General features: G+C 40.5%; 1 protein-coding gene across 2 annotated transcripts in view; it reads left to right on the top strand.

Annotated features, from left to right (window-relative positions):
• LOC149305901 (uncharacterized protein F13E9.13, mitochondrial-like) overlaps nucleotides 1–13,329 on the top strand; it is a 47,267-nt gene that overhangs the window by 26,675 nt on the left and 7,263 nt on the right. The gene's annotated exons all lie outside the window — the stretch shown is intronic.

Here is a 13,329-nt window from a genome sequence, read left to right as displayed (position 1 = left end):
TCCCCTCACCCAACTCAAATTCCCAGAGTTCTCTGGAGAAGTGTGAATACCTGTTGAACCAGTTTAAGGATGTGCTTTAGAGGGGGAGGGAATCAAAATCATTTACATGTTGCAGAAATGTCTAGATGTGTTGAAAAAGAGCAAGCAGGTACCCTACCTGGATAACTATCCATCTTCTGAATATGCAGTGTTTAGAAGATTTATCAAATGTTGCAGCATTTCTATTCAGATACAGCAGTACCACATACCATGTCCCATCACTTTAGAAATCTCTGAAAAAGTGCATAGTTTGGCCTTAAATGTTGAGACACAAAAAGAATGATGAGATTTAGTAGGCCAGCGTCAAATGTAAATCTGATCTTAAAATCCACAGTGGAAGATTGATTGCCTCCCTTTCATTATGTTCATTGCTGCAAGTATTTGTGTAGTAGTCTTAAGCATCTGCTTGTCTGTTGCTCGCAAATGCTGTAAGTAGGATTTGACCTTTCTGTTTGGAAAAAATGCTTGAATGTTTAATGTTAAAATATTAAGTTATCATAAAGGCAGATCTCTTTGGGGAAAAAAGAATGCTTCATTTTACACCATACACATTCTTATAGTACCATAAGAAGCATGAATAACTTTGGAGGAGAACAAAGCAACCAGTGTTAATGTGGAGAAACTCTGGAAGTAAATAACAGCTGTTCAAGGAGACATCTCTTAAATATGTATTAATTAATTTGAAGTGCATCACTTAAATATGCAAAGAGATTATCTTGTGATAATTTACATTAAAACACTACAGCACTTGCCAGGTTTGTTATAGTAGCCTATGCTTATCACCCCAGCCTACGCAGCAGCATTTCCTTGGGTGTTGATTGCTTTCGATTTGCCCTTTTAAAATGTCAGATAGCTGCCTCTTGCCTGGTAGGATCTGTCCTTATTCTCACATTTCAGTTTTGCATAGTTACTGAATTTTTACCATAGGTTCAGGTTGCAGAGAGGCATTTTTCATAGAGAAGATTTGTGGTACTGGGTTTTGCTACTTGAGGGACCAATAGGTTTGAGTGGTGTGAGGAGTAGACCTATGGTGAAAGGGAACCTATTGTGGTTCCCAGAGTTAGAGAAAGTCATAGTCTAGGTCAGTGGTTCCCAACCTTTGGTCCTCCATTTGTTTTAGCTCTCTGAAGCTCCAGTCAATTTGGGCAACAGTCAGGAATTATGGGAGCTGAAGTCCAAACCATCTGGAGGACCAAAGATGTCAAGTGGGACAAACTTCTCCTTGTGCATGGATTAAATGTATTTGGTTCTTTTAGTCACATTGGGGTTTCTGTGGCCAGCCTTAGAATTCTTGTTTTGCATTCTGTGGCTACACTGTATTGTCCTATGAAAACATGTAGTTGGAAGAATGTTTTGCCAGGTATTTTAAGATAGCCTGCTTACAAGTGCAATATGGAGTGCTAAGACTGGGGGGTTTTGCACATCAAAACACATTCTTCGTCTCCATTATGGACATCCAAAAGTGGACATTTTTAATACTACTAATTCTATATGCCAGAATTACTTTATGCCAAACCCAAATCCTTTAAGACAAATCAAAAGAACAAAATCTTTGCACATCTTTCCACTTCTCCCACATTTCCACTAAGAACTGATACGTTTGCTTTTGTGATGTGTTTGTATTTGTCATAGAAAACAATGTTGCCAGTAGGAGAATTTTAAAAAGTTTTGTGCAGTGAGTTTTGAATGCCTGAATTTCCTTTTATGTGGTTGACAACTGCTGTGTATTGACATGAAAATGAAAAGTGCTGGAGGACTTGGAAGGTTGTATTTTTAATGGTACTTTGCTGTTGTTTGCCATCAAATCAGTTTTGACTTATGACAGTGCTATGAATGACAGACTTCCAAGAACCCTGGCCATCAGCTTCTCTGCTCAGGTTTTGCAAACCAGGGCTGTGGCTTCTTTGAATCAATCCACCTGATATGAGGCTTCTCTTTTTTTCCTATTGGCTTCCACTTTACCAAGCATTATTGCATTTTCCAATGAGTCATATTGTCTCATGATATGTCCAAAGTACAACAGCTTCTCTGAAAATGCCAGCCAAAGATGCAGTCGAAACGTCAGGAATAAATTCTTCCAGAACATGGCTACATAACCCAAAAAACCCACAACAGCTTCATTTAGTCATCCCTGCTTCTAATGAGACTTCAGGCTTGATTTGCTCTTAAGGCCCATTTGTTTGTGATACTACAGTGGTCCAGTAAATGTACTACCTGGTCCTTGTTACTGAAAATTAGAGTTCATTTTGATGTGGTAAGTACAACTTATCACATGTGCACTTGTAAAAGAAAGTTTGCATGTGAAACAAGAAGGATGTTAAATTTGTGAAGATTTTACCATATCAAACATTAATATAAGAATTAGGCCCAACAAAATGCACATCGACATGGATAGTCTTGCATACAGAGAACTTCAGCTGTTTCAGTATTACTGGGATAATACTGTTTCAGTATTACTGGGATAATCTTACATCACCACTGTTTTCTCCCTAAACTCAGAACTGACATCTATAGGGCTATCTCCATTTGTTCTCAATAAACTAGGGTTGCCATACGTCAGGACCTCCAAACCGGGACAAATGTAGGACAAAATTTTCAAATGTAGGACAAATTTTTTTTGTGGCCTACATTTGAATAGGAGCCTCGCTGAGGGGAGGCTTTCCTTCCCAGCCTGGGCCCTGTCCTTGCTGCGGCGGTGGCAGCAGAGCCCAAGCGGGGAGGGAATCCTCCCCTCAGGGAGGCTTTCCTTCCCGGCTTGGGCCCTGGTCTTGTTGCAGCAGCGGCAGCAGCAGAGCCCAAGCGGGGAGGGGATCCTCCCTCAGGGGAGGCTTTCCTTCCCAGCCTGGGTCCCGGCCTTGCCGCGGCGGTGGCGACAAAGCCCAGGCAGGGAAGGAATCCTCCCCTCAGCCCAGGGGCAGGAGAAATCCCAGGGGTGGAGGCAAACCGGGGCAGGGCCGTGCGGATGCGCCCCAAACTGGGAAAGTCCCTCCCCCAAGTGGGATATGGCAAGCCTACAATAAACCAATTTTCTAATGTCTAATGAACTGGAACACACTGAAACACTTAGAAGGTATCATCCTTCTAAAACTATGCCTCTCCAGAATATTGGTGGCAGGATTGCCTGTTTGAATGCTATAGATTTCTGCACAGAAACACTGGCTTTTCATGTGAAAGTCTAGGAGAACATGCTTGCTATCTGACCTTATGGCAGGAACTTTTACAAGGGAGATATATTCAAATGTATGTTTTTTGTCCTCTCCTCAGCTCCATCCTATTCTGACATTGTCCTTACTCTGAGAAATTCTAGGTGTATCCCTAGAATTGTTAGAACTCATCTCAAGAAAACACTACAGTTTGGTGCAAGATTTCTTATGGAGTATCACATCTTTCCATAAGCAGATTCTAGGGTTTTTCTATGTCTATTGAGAAATCCCTTCACACAGGTAGAGATGGAGATGTCAATGCACAGGTGCATTGGATGGGTATGTGCACCCCAATAGAAAGGACCCTTGAAACACTCCCAAGATCCCAGGATAGAAAGAAAACAAGGATGTCATGCACTGCATTTCTGTTATTTTTCTCAATTTCAGGGGTGTAGAAAATCCATTTGCTAGATTGGCCAATGAATTATATTTGACTCCCTCTCATCAACACAATAGAATTTCGCCTTTTCCACTCTTCCCAACCTTTAATTTATCTTGCAGTATTAACAGGGAAGCAGTAGCTCCCCCCCTTCCACACATGTGCCTTGACATCTATCTCCTTTGATCTAAAATACAGAACCTGATGGATGCCCTAGGTAAATCAAACACTTTCTGTCTGCCAAACAGTTTTTGCAAAAGCTTATTTTGTACCATTACCATTTTTCTGTTTCTTGCAGTAAATCAAAAAAGTATCAAGCCATTCATCCACTTTAAAAGTAACGCCTCGCCTTGGCATAATTACTCAGGCCCAGTGGAGATTTCCATACACAGTAAATCTGTTCATTTAAAAGGTTTCACTTTAAGTACAGCAGTGACATAAATTGGTGGAGAGCAAATTTATTTATTTAATAGGTTTATTCTGTTAACTGGCCTGATAACTGTTAAGACTTCTGCTGTTTCATTTGGCAGGGCTCTTGCTAATATCTCTGATTTATTCCTGCAGCAGATATTTATGTAGGAAGGTCTAATTCCATGTAAGACTGGTGGAAATTGGTATATGGTTATGATTTATCCTCACTACTAGCCTATACTTAACTGGTGTTCAGGGGAACTTCACTATCTATATGGCAGATCCCAGAAAAATCTTATTAAGTAGCTTAACAAATGCAGCAAGGAGAGCTAAAGATGACATGAGCATGAAGTGAAGCTTTGTCCTCTGATCACAGATGTGGAGATTTAGCCTGGGAGCTCCAGCTGTCAGTCTCTATTGCAGAATGCTTGCTTCCTTAACATAGCCATGAGAGTAATCCTGAATGGCAATTGGTGGCTATTAAGAGAAAGAGGGTGCTCATCTGAGGGGTCATTCACACGCCGTAGTGCCCCAATGTGAATCATTTCACTCATGCATTCTTGAGTTGTAATTCATGCTATGAAACTGCATCGGTCTGCATTGATGTGCATCTCTGAGAGCTTGGTTGTTCACATTGGCAAACATTCAAAGAAAGATGGAACCGAAGATGCGAATGCATTCAGAACCCCTTTTTTGTTATGCAACCTTTTATCTGGGGTCTATTCTGGTCTGTCCACATTGGTTATTTACACTACTGATGATGCAGATCTTTTTTATAAAACTCGGAGGGGGGGGGGGGGACGTCATATCTATTATCTCAGATTAACTGGGTTTTTTGGCAACCCTCCCCAAACCTGTTGTGTGAACAACAGGGGTTTAACCCAGATTCATCCTGGATTATTTTCACAGTGTGAATAATCCTTGAGAGTGCGAAAGCTTTATTCAGTATTCTTATTATCTGATTACAACTACTTCTTTAGTTGTATACAAGATAGTCAGTGCAGATGGAAAACATTTTCTAATCTGTTTCTACTCCTAAGGGATACTTTTTAAAATGCTCTTAAAATGTTGATGGTGAGGCTGGAGACCATATCTCTTGGGGAAATGTGACTTTAAAAAGTAGGGGCCAAAAATGATTTGTAGCATTATTCATAATTTTTAAATGGCATTCAGCTATTGCCCTATTGGTGGAATCTTAGAAAGTAAATCAAACGAGTGATAATAATTTATGAATTAATGACTAAATCAGTATAATGCACTTTCCTAGAACTTGGAAACATTACTTTTTTGGAATGGCCAGGAGAAGTTAACCACCTCCAAAAGTAACTTTCCAATCCTTTGCAGCCTCGTATAACATAGGACTAGGTCTGGTTGAAAGGAAGTCCTGCTTTATATAACAGAACAAAGAAAGATCCTGCCAGAGACCTTAAAATATACTAACAGGAGAACCTGATGCAGGTGGCCTGAACTTGGCATGTCTATGTCTGATTCTCCCAATTAAAAATGTTAGGGAAATAAACAACAAAACAATTAAAATAAAGGTCCTTTGCAAAGAATGAGTACTCAGCACAATGTTTTGACAATTAAAAAAGAATCTGTTTGTCATTCTCTCATACCCCCCACCCAAATCCATGCTTTAAATCCTATTTGTAATTCTCAAGGGTGTCAGTTCTAAAGCAGACAGGCCCAGCTGGTGGAAATTTACAAGTAACAGGCTGCATTTTTTAGCAGCTCCAAAGTTATTTTTAGAAAACATCTTTTAGCTTTTCAATAAATTAAGATCGAAAGGCAATAAAATGGGAAGGGATAAGCAACACTAGGGTGATGAAGCAACAAGATGAAAATAATATCATGCATGGTGTTATGGAGGGGCCCTTGTCAGTCACTCTACAGCTGTTTCTGCATCATGATCCTTGTATTAATTTTTGTTTTTGAACCTTTTGCAAGATAACTGCCCACATGTTTGCCAGCTTTCTCTCATAAACAGACCAGAGGGAGAGAGAGAGAAAAAAAGAGGATTATTCACCCACATGGGGGAAGAGTTTGCCTTTTCCTCACCCTTGATCTACATATTGGGTCTGTCACCAACATGTTAATCAGTTAAATCAGCATAGATAGACCAGGTTGCAATAGTTTAAAACAATGATATAATTGGCTGATATTTCAATATTTTCATCTTTTGTGTTTTGCTATTTTTATTGATGTGCAGGAATTTCTTGGATATTGAGCAATTGATTTCTTTTACTGCTTGATAATATCTTAGCTGTTGAATAAATATTGGAAGTAGAATGAAAAAACACATAGGGTGCCATGGTGGAAAAATTCTGCACACAGAAAAATTCCCTTGTTTAGATCAGGCTAGAAACCTACTCCGTGATATTCTATCTTCCTTTTAATGTGTAGAGTTAGATATATCTATCTGCACGTTGAAGATCTTTCATCTATAGTCTAAAATTGTATAACCCAGTCATATTTACCTCTGCAGTAAAAACTAAGCCAAATAGCAGATTACTTATTTCAAAGTTATGGTGCTTCCAACCTCCACTTTACAAAAAATGATACTGGCCTGCTTTTATAAAGACTGTTTTTAGATTGCCATGATGATGATTGTCAATCTCTACTAATGTTATAATTCTATTTTGTAAGTTGTGTGTGTTTATGTGCCTTCAAGTCACCTGTTGACTTATGGCATCCCCATGCATGCCACTGGGTTTTCTTAGGTAAGGAATACTCAGGTGGTTTTGCCAGTTCCTTCTTCTGAAATATAGCCTGCAGCACCCGTTATTCATTGGTGGACTCCTATACAAGTAATATTCAAGGCTGATCTTGCTTAGTTTCCAAGATCAGACAGGATATGGTGCCTTTAGGGTACTTAGGCCCTATTAGGACAATAGGTTGAAATACTATATGTAAAGCGCTTTGAAGATTTAATGCTATCTATCACTTCAGTAAAAAAGTACAAAAAAGTGCATTGCAAGCTGATATTACAGTTTCTTCCTATTCATCCTTTATAGCTAACATACATTGCTTTAATGTAGACCTGCTGCTCAATACAAGTTATGTTTGCTGAATATAAAATACCAGGTGGCAAGGAAGGCTCCTAAAAGGTTACCTCTCTGAGATTTCATGAGCTATAGCACACCCTAGTGATATTAAGAAGTTGCAAAATGGAATCAGGTATTTTACTTCTCTCAGAAGTTGACCTGTTAGAGTTATTAGGAGTTGGCAAAAATTCATTTGAGTATGTATGTGATTTTACTCTTGCTAAAATTCTTTCTGAGACAGCAAGGACCCTCTATGTATAAAGGGACAGTTAGAGTTAGCTCTAGTAACCCCCTCGACTCTTGTCCTATTGCAGGAAATAAAAAGAGCAATAGGTAAATTAAAACGTGCCAAAACGCCTAGTCTGGATGGATTGTCAGGCGAATTTTACAAATTACTGTCTGATCAACTAGTGCCCCACCTCCTCAACCTATCTAAGTCTATCCTTGATAGGGCCCACATACCCTCAATTTGGCACAAAACCTAGATAATCCCAATTCCAAAAACAACAGAAGATAATCCTGAAACTAAATATTTTCATCCCATAGCACTCCTTAACCAAGATGCCAAATTGTTTGCTTCTATAATGACCTTAGTCATCTTTTTAGCCTACACTTTTTTGAATACTTTAGCCTTTCCTCTTACAAATTAAGCTCCAACCCTTTAATCATTTTGCTTGCTCTTTTTTGCCTCTAAAATATCCTAAGAAGTTGTAGCTTCATGCAACAACATGTATTTTTAGGTTCAGTCTTTACCATCGCCAATTAATGCAGGCTCGGCAACTATGCCAGGTCTGGGTGTAACTTTTATGCTGCAAGAACCTCCGGGGGGCTGCACAGATTACAGCAAACAAACAAATAAAAACACAATGTGTGGTTTTGGGGTATTTTTTAGCCAGTAGTCCACATCTGGTTCTCAAAAGCTGAAAATGTTGGTGTTAAACAGTACAGGAAGACCTTGCAACCTTTTAAAATGTAATTTGTTGCACCCAGAGGCTTCCAGGAGTAAAAAAAACCTGAAAGTGTGGAAAGCCACAGAAACATCTTTAGAGGGCTGCACTTTGCCCACCCCTGAGTGGAAGGGTCTCAGGTCTTACAGCTAAACCACTGAGATTAAGGTGGATCCACAGCTTTTAGTATAAAGCCATATCATGTGTTTGCAAGGAAATGGCTCAATCATTGCTCAGATTATGTAAGCACATGGTATCTATTTAGCCTGGTAAAATGGATTGCTAGGCCTACTGAAGATGTACCAGCTGGAAATCCTTTGGTATTGCACTAGCAGAAGTTTAATAGTGAACCAGAAAAGAAGAATATAATACTCTTCAACTGTCCCAATTTGGCAGGAATGATCCCAGTTAATCTTCTGTCATCTCACTTTTCAGCTGCTTTTAAAACGTTTTTTTGCCTTCCCTCCCTTTGTCCTCAGCTTACTTCAGTTGCTGCAAACTGAGTTCAAAGTGCAAACGTAGCTTGTACTCAACTCAGTGGAGAAGAGATGGCAGAGACCTGCCCTTCCCAGTAGGCTCAGTCAAAGGCAAGCTGCGTCAACAGCTCCTAGCTTGGGTGTTGTTCTTCCTCAAGTTCACTATCTTAACCATATTATGATGTTGCATAGCCACACATCTCGCTTTTCATCTGTGAAATATTGGAGGGTACAGAATCTTCACTAAGACCCTATATCATAGGATACTTGTAAATTTAGTATCCCTCTTTTTTCCATCGATGCCCATTTGTATCAATAATAACGGACACAGCTTTGTGTGTTTATGCAAATTTGCCATCATATTAGGGTATTTATTTAAATGCCAGGCAGATTTTCCACACACGCACACACCCCTGCAGCTGAGGGAAAGCTTTGGCCCAAATGAAACAAAACAGAATTGTTCCTAAGAAGGTTTTCACATTCATTTCAAATCCACAGAACAATATTTCATTCATCCTTAATTATCTCCCCAATGGTAAGAGCAGCATTGCAGAGTCCTTTTGTTCTCCTGATTTTGCATGCAGTGTGATTAGGCAGGAGAATTATTTTTAATGTTTAATTTTTTTGTTGCCAGTACTCTACCAGCTCTTACACATGGGGGGCTTAGCCTCATTGTTTGAGGGGTAGGCAACAAGCGGGGGAAACACGAGTCCTGCCAAATTTCATGACACGTGAGAGTCCTCCGAGGTGTGCAGATACCGCACTTCCCTTTCATTGCAATCCCCTCCTGTACTTCGCTTTGCTACCGGAACGGTAACCCCATTGTCTTGACTGTATTATTTTTGAAGCAGCTTTTCTTCCCCACTATTTGTGCCCTGTAATCCGTTCGGTTTGCTGTCATCGTCGTGAGAATCTTTGCTTGAAAGGAATCACTTAGCTCTTGTGGATGATTCTCTTGAACCTGCTGGCAAAGAAGGAGGCTTTTGACTAAAGTACCAGGCCTGTGATCCTACTGGCAGGGAGGTGGGGAAAAATCGCTCTCTTCGGTGGAGTTTATAATTTGTTGCTTTCATGGTGCTATGTTCTCAGCGCTTGTACTCAACGTTATCTTCTCTCCCCTGTGGATTTTCTACAAAGCATGATGGGAATGTTAGCTTGGGAAAGGAAAATTAATACTGGCTGTTGGTGTTTGCTTAGTGCACATGTGAGGCACATCACACAGCCACAAGCAAAGGGAGACATCTACTGTTTGATAGATAGTAAAAAAAAATGTTACTTGCTTATTCACATCATTGCAGCTATGCTGACTTCAAGCCAGTTTCACTTGTGTATGCTCCCCCAGCAGTATAGTTATCCCTGGCTCTACTGCCAGGCAAATTAGTTTTGGAGTCTTTGGAGCATCATGGCCAAATGTTAAGAGCCATCCGGTGACATAAAAGAGTTAATCTAATGGGAAAGTCCCAGATTTTGTTCCTGTTTCTTACAATTTCATTGTTGTTACTGGCCATCAAGTTGTCTTCAACTTATGGCAACCCCAGGAATGAGGGACCTCCAAGTCATCTAGTCTTTAACAGCCCTGCTCAGGTCTTGCAAACTCAGGGCTATGGATTCCTTGCTGGAGTCTATCTACCTAAAATGCTGTCTTCCTCTTTTCCTACTGCCTTCTACTTTACCGAGAATTATTGTCATTTCTAGTGAGTCCTATCTTCTCATGAAATGGCCAAAGTATGACAGTCTCAGTTTAGTCACCTTGGCTTCTGGGGAGAATCATAGATTCATAGAGTTGAAAGAGACCACAAGGGCCATCCAGTCCAGCCTCCTGCCATGCAAGAACTCTCAGTCAAAGCATACCCAGATGGCCATCCAGCCTCTGTTTAAAGACCTCCAGGGAAGGAGACTCCATACATTCCAAGAGAGTGTGTTCCACTGTCGAACAAAAAAACCCAAAGATATTCCATCAGAATAATCCAATGAATCAATAATTCTTGTTCACACAGAAGCAAAGAAAGGATGCTGAGGGGTCAATAGTATTCATATCTGTTGGAGCAGACCGCTAACTGTCCAATTCAGCCTTCTGTTTCCCACAACCACCAACCAAGTGACTGGATCTGGATCTTGCAGCCGAAACTCCCTTGTGCCTTTTCACAGAGGGGTTCCCCCCCCCCCCACCGGGTCTGTTTCAACTGACAACATCCAGTAGTTGTGTAGATGAAAAAGTGATGTAAAAAGGCCTGATGGGGTTTCGTTTCCAAAGTGAAGCAAAACTAATTGGAGGTAGAAAGCAAAACTGACAGGTTTCATGTTGTGTGAATTGGGATTCAGCCTTTAACAAGAGGACACTCATGCAGCCCAGTTTTGTGTTTCTGCTTGCAAACAATTCTTGTAATGTTTACTAATACTTCCTCTTAAGTAAGGTTTCAAAAGCATGTGAAATAGGAGAACAATTCCTTCAAATTCCTCAAATACATCTAAAGAAGGGTGAAGGGTGTTTGTATGAGAACTAGCGTGTCGCAGTTTGAGCGTTGGACTACAACTCTATCACTCTGTCATGAAAACCCACAGGGCAAGCTTGGACAAGTCATACCTTCTCAACCTCAGAGAAAGGCAAAGTCAAAGTCCCTCTGAACAAATCTTGTCAAGAAAACCCTGTGATAGCTCTGCCTTAGGGTCTCCTTGTCAGAAATTTCTTGAAGGCACACAACAATGAACAACAAATGTTTGCACACCAAAGCGATGAACATGCATGAAGGCATATACAACAGAAGAGACTTGCTGAAGACTCCTCTTGCCTGCTGTTTTTAAGTCCACAATCCCTACCCTTCAGGTACATTTCTTTGAGTAATGCCCAAAACCTGGGAGAAATGAGAGATGAGAAGGAGGGATGTGTAATGAAGGGAAAGAATCTCAAGTAGTGGACGGAGCTGAAAGTCTTCTGCAGCCCTCTGGCAGCTGTGTGTTGTAAGATTTGTGTACCTTGATGGCATGTGTACTTTGAGTCTAACTCTAAGGCCTGTTACAGACTGCCAAAATACAGCTGCTTCGGGTCTCTTTGGAGGTATGCTGTTTAAATGATGCATGCATCCTAAGAATCCGGAAGCTGCACCAAAGCTGCACTCCAGTGCTTAGGAATGGAGTGTGGCTTTGGCGCGACCTCCGGACTCTTAGGACCCATGCATCATTTAAATAGCATACCTCCAAAGAGACCTGAAGCAGCTTTATTTTGGCAGTCTGTAACAGGCCTAAGTATCCTTAAGGATTGCATACCCATATCTGCAGCTCTACGCAGCTGTATTATAGGGCTAGATTTTAGTGTAGCCACCAGATGGAGCTATTTGTGTGATAAAGGCAACTTCAAAGGCATTTCCACTTTTCTACATCCTTCTGCTCTCAATAATTTGTATTTTTCCCCTTAAACTGGGTTGCTATACATTAGGACCCTTTAATGCTGTAGAGAGAGCGTTGATGTGGTGCAGTGGTTTGAGCATTGGACTATGTCTCTGGAGACCAGGGTTCTAGTCTCCATGCAACTATTAAACTCACTGGGTGACCTTGGGCAAGTCACATACTCTCAGCCTCAGGAGAAGGCAATGGTAAACCTCCTCTGAAGAAATCCCACCAAGAAAGCCCAAAGATAGCTTCGGCTTTGGGTCAGCATAAGTTGGAAACAACTTGAAGGCACACAACTACAACTACAACAATGCTGTAGAGACTGCTCCTCTACAATAACCTGGAAGCACAATTAAAACAGTGGTTCAGTTGTATGAAAACACCTAATATAGCACTATATTCCTCATAACATTCATAGTCCATCACTATAGTGAAAATCGTTGCATATGCTTCTTCAGAAAACTGTCCCATTCACTACAGATCCCAATTTTAATTGTCAATTTTCTCCTAGGACCTTTTAAAGAAACATCTGGTTCTAGGCCCCTGTACCTTTAATTATTGGCTTCCTGCTCACTTTCATCCTAGCATTTTGAAAGGTTGACCTGAATTAGTTGATTCCTATTTGCCCATTTTTCTTTTTAGCCAATTGAATGGCAAATTATTAAAAAAGGACTAACAATATTAGCTAAAAAGAGGAAAGAAGTGAATGGCATCTGAGTGAATTGGAAACTTGTAACTAAACCTCTAGTAGCAAAACAAACAAACAAAACCACTCAAAACAAAACAAAAATAGTAATTAAAGTGCAAAGAGGCCATTACGAATCAAAAGGCCCGTAGTTGGGAGACATCTCAATAGCACTTTGTGGGTCTGCTCTGGACAGGCTTTCAGCAGCAGTTGAATTTTAAGTCACTACCATCCAGATCTGGAACCAACTGTATCTATTTCAGACTAAGTGGGTGATGTAAATATAGAGCTAGCTCACAAATGCTCATAATCACAGACACATTCTCTATCTTACAAATATTTTGTTTTTCCCGACCCAGAAGAAGAAAGAAAGAAAGTCTGGTATTGAATGAGAACTAAGAACATGAGCTTTATAAGTCCCTTGTATAAATTTAGTCTTCACCTTAACCACACGTCTTAGGTCCAAAACACCCTGCAGAAATCATCCAGTTTGAGACTGCTTTAACTGCCTTGTCTCAATGCTAGGGAATTCTGGGAACGGTGGTTTTGTGAGGCATTTAGAGAGCTCTGGAGCCACAATAAACTACAGTTCCCAGGATTCCCTATCACTGAGCCAAGGCAGTTAAAGAGGTCTCAAACTGGATTATTTCCGCAGGGTGTTTTGGACCGTAGTTGTCATTCTTTTTAAATCACAACCAACTTAGTCCCTCTGCACTACAAAGACAAAGGCTACCATACAGGGCTTTTGAAAAAATACT

Source organism: Sceloporus occidentalis, unplaced genomic scaffold (assembly GCF_023333645.1).
Source record: "Sceloporus occidentalis isolate IW3139 unplaced genomic scaffold, rSceOcc1.0.p SCAF_10, whole genome shotgun sequence".
NCBI lineage: Eukaryota > Metazoa > Chordata > Lepidosauria > Squamata > Phrynosomatidae > Sceloporus > Sceloporus occidentalis.
This window is presented reverse-complemented; position numbering and strand designations above follow the sequence as displayed.